Genomic DNA, 4537 nt, shown 5'->3' with positions numbered 1-4537 from the left:
GGTTCATTGGCTTAGTGAAATTTCTGAACATAAACACTACCGAGCCGTTGGTTGTACATACCTCTTATACAGATCTGTATCTACAATAGTAAAATACTTATATCTGATACAATAACACCCATCGCCCTTAAGGATCTCTCAAGCTTGACGGATTAGTCTCAGTTAACCGCTGCAGAGGGCTCGTTTCCTATCTCGGATGATAGATTGTGTCCCCCTCGAATACCGCGTAGCCGGATGACAAGCGAACAGTCCGACACTTAAGATGGCCTTCCGACTAACAACATGCACAGCTCGGGAAGTCGTGAAGAACTCAGACGTAACCGTGGCTATCACTAGGTAGATTTTATAAGATAGAAAAGTGGAAATGAACGTACGCACAGAATTTGAAAGTCCAAAAAGGCCATACTATCATGGTAAATACGTTTTACGATACAGCCTGTAGTACGTAAGGGTTACCTTAACAGCGACGATAAGAATATCACCCTATTGTCTAGTGCTACAGTGGAATTTGCCCCACAGAAGACATATACAATGCTATACGCGATTTTCTGTATCTATTTAGTTGTCGAAAAGCCAAGTAAATCAACAGGGATCTCGTACTTAGGTCCGGCAGTCGTTCGCCTATATTCGACGTTTTTGCGTGGATGCTGCATTATTTATTACCAGCTTACTCATTAATTAGATCATCTACACAAACTGTAATAGTTGGAAAGCCGTAAACAATGGATAAAGGAGTGAAATCTAGCGTGCCTGGCGACAGACGCCGTTCCTAAGGGTAGATACCCTGGTTGGAGTTTTTTTTTTTACAGGGAACGCCGTGCTGCATTGTCATCGCTTGAGTCTCGTATATTTGCCCAGAAATCTTCTTCTTATAGATACTCAGAATATATATTGTACTTCGGACTCTAAGTCACTAGGGATTGAAACGTATACATATGGCAGGTTGCAGACACTGAATGTGGTACGTTGCGTAAAATTATAGGAAGTACATGCAAGGAGTAAGTAAGCCAAGGTGGAAAAGCCCGTTGAGATGAAAAGTATATGTACATATACACACATTATTGTATACAATTTTGATAATATATATATAATATAGCAAAAAAGTACTGAGTAAGATGATGTGCCGTGAATTATGTGGGTGAAAAAAGTTTCAAAATCAAATCTTACTTTTGACTCGACAGAACCTACCTACTGACACTATATGCTATGCTTGGGCGTAATTTAGAATCTTTGTTGTTTTGGCCATGCACATGCAGAAAGGATAGTCTCCGATTGAGATTTCTAAGAAAAAAGGCAAAGAGAAGGTCTCTTTGACTAAGCTTACGTCGTAAGTGACGGGTTAGGAAATCTAGATGTGTAACTTCCCCATGTAATCCCAATGTATGAACTATATGTACCGCTTAAAATGTTACTACCGTTAGTGTGGAAGAAGAAGAAAAATAAATAGATCTTGAGAGCTTACCAAGTTGCTTCTTTAGCATTTAAATAAAAGTAATTGCGTACACCATGTCGATTCGCCTTATCTAGATAGTAATTTTATCATCAGGAGCATGCGTTGGATTGTAAATTAGGTCGAGACCGCCGTATACACGTAGCAAATGAATCGTATAAAACGAAAAACCCATAATTTCTAGAACGCAAATTTAAGAGCGCCTTTATAATTGGCTATACTTATTGGTCAACAAGTGACATACCGGCAGAAATATCGTAAAGTTTTCTAGCAACAACATGACGCGGAACATGGTGGCTAGTAGAAATGAGTTCTTTACTCTATGTTGCTTACAATCTTGTGCTCAAAGTAAAAGGATGACCGATTCGACTGCTGCATTCCGTGACAGAATTTTGTTGTTTCCTGATAAAGTACAAGGATGAATTTAAAGGACGGTGTTTAAATAGGACAGCACATATCCAGTATGGCAAGGATTAACATTCTCATCATGTTATTTATAGACGTGGCACTTGATGAAGACTTAATGCTCTAAGTTGATGCTCACAAAGCCTCAGCTGATTAATTTTGTTTATCTCAACCACTCACGAATGAGATATGATCAGAAAGATGAATGTACGGAACAATAAGCGGCCCACAGTCTTTCCACAAAATATCAACGTGCGAGGTTTTTTCGGACTCATTAGGGAACATCTTCCATAGCAATAGAATGACGCTTTGCTTATGAACTTTGCGAGTATTTGAGACAAGGTCAGGCCTTATCGTCAGTGTCGTTCGAGTATTATTGCAAAGTCGCCTAAAACAGACAACGCCAATTAGAAGCTATATAAGAATTCTTCTTTCGAAACCGTCGAACACATTAATCAATACTGAATATACCCTCATATTGAGCAAATGTTTAGCACCATATCATAGCGTACTTCATAATATGACTGTAGTAATGCGAATAGTACATAAACTAGAACTATTCAGTAGAATATTCCCATGAAGATCCCCAACTGTATCTGAACAGAAGAAAACTCCAACGAATATAGCCGACTCGGTGAACCGAACTTTCTCTGCGTTGTCTCCTGCAGTGTGCCTTTAGCTCCTTAGTGCGGCTCCTGTAGTGTTTTTTAGTTGGACCAGCAACAGGCCCAAATCTATATGCTTCTTGCGGTCATGTCAGCAGTACATTCACATAGGAGAAGGAAGTGGGTAAAAGCCAAGAAATGTATTTATCCCCCCCACCCGGCACTGAGGCTACAGTAAAGACCGCAGGTGATCTCTGTCTATTGAAGCTATGCAAAACGTATGAGGAAGCCAATGATAGCAAACCCAATGCAGTTTTCAGTTCTCATCTACGCCTGCGGGGGGCTGCCGCATTCTTGACATCATTTAAGGGACACCGAGGCCAAAAGATAGCCATTCAAGTGACTTTACGGCACTGCATTCAGCTTCCTCACCAGGTTCGGGGAAGAAAATCGGCGCCAAACACGAACACGCTTGAAATGGCTGGTTCTTTTAGTATGCATGAACTAAGACCAATCGCGTCATCAGCGTGGCCCGTAAGTGCCGGGGACGCCCAGCAATGCTCGACGACTCAATGGGCAGACAACTGCTCAGACCCAGTGTGAGTAGACAGCCGCTACGTCGAGGCGCCACCCAAGTCCTGTAAGATAGAGAACCCGATTAAGGATAGTCCTACCTACAAGACAAAAGCAGGCGTGCAAACAGCAAGCAAGTGTCGCCTGCTAGACCTTTACGTCGACACTGGACATGTAGCACTTAAAGGTATCCAAGATAGTAGGGGACAGGTAGGAAGTATTTGATAACAGAAGTTGGACAATTTCTGTGTTGACCACTAATAAGTAAGGGAAGAATAATTGTACCTTTTGATTTTATTATAAGCACGACCAGAAATGCACCTTAGGATACATCAAATTATAAGACGCTAAAAAGCAATGTACCATAACCCTTACAAAGCTGGTAACTAGTGACAAAATAGCAGACATACATAAATTCAACCCAAACCACTGAGGAATATGTAAATATTTTCTTTTACTGTCGAAAATAAACTAATCTCAGTAAGAATTTACGCACATTTATTCACTTTTCCCGTAAATATATGCGGAATATCGTCTTCCTATGAGCAGACCAAAAGCATGCTTAGGGTAAATATGTAAAGATCTTCTATTTTCATATTACCGGACAACTGTATAACATGTGTTTAATAAGTTCGAAACCGCTCAAGTGCATAAAATTCGAGATAATAAGGGCAATCGAGTTATTGAGTAACAATGAAAAAATTGTCCCACCGAAAATAAGTTAACAGGTATTGCTGATGTTCGTAATAATAGTCATACTATTAAAGAAATAAATACAAATTGTAACTGTGAACAGTTAGTGCTCCCGTTTTTCCGCTTTGTCTGTAATCGGATTTATTCGGCCATTTTCTACCTTTGCAGAGATTTGAGCGGTTGACTGGTGAATTGTCTACGATTTCGGCCCTATTGCTCTTAATGATTTGTATCCTAATGATGGAATAGATTTCCAACTGAATCTGCTCGTGACAGGTAGATATATGGCAAGAAATCGTGAGAAAGACGGCGAAAGTTAAATGGCCGTTTTAACCATCATAAAGCTATCAGACAGGGGCAGGTTGAATAAAAACGGCCAAGAATGAAATAATACTTAAGCACTGTACATGCATAGATTTAGCGGTACTCACCGTCACCGGAAAGGAGCCTCGAGAACGTACGATGTTAAGCTCGATGAAGGCGAATCTTCGACGCCAGAGAAAAAATATTCTGCCGTTGACATCTGAGGCAGAATAGAAAAAGCACGAAGCAAGTCAGCCAGTGCGATTCGATTGCTCAGCATAGCAAAAGCCTATCTCACATTAACTAGCGATTCTCTTTTATGAGAAGGGAAGATGGCTGAAGAGAACCAGCTGCTTCTGGTCCAACTAGTAGTACATGCGTGGGTTTCGTAGTGGGCTGAAATGAAACAGCCGATGGTGGAAACCCCAGCGACAGGGTGTTGTCAATAAGTCCCGAGAGTTAGTACGAAAGCGTTATCGATGTTAGCATTTCTGGTCATGGAAGATCA

The sequence above is a fragment of the Varroa jacobsoni genome, unplaced genomic scaffold (assembly GCF_002532875.2).
Source record: "Varroa jacobsoni isolate VJ856 unplaced genomic scaffold, vjacob_1.0 scaffold_433, whole genome shotgun sequence".
Lineage (NCBI taxonomy): Eukaryota > Metazoa > Arthropoda > Arachnida > Mesostigmata > Varroidae > Varroa > Varroa jacobsoni.
Note: the sequence above shows the minus strand (reverse complement) of the source record.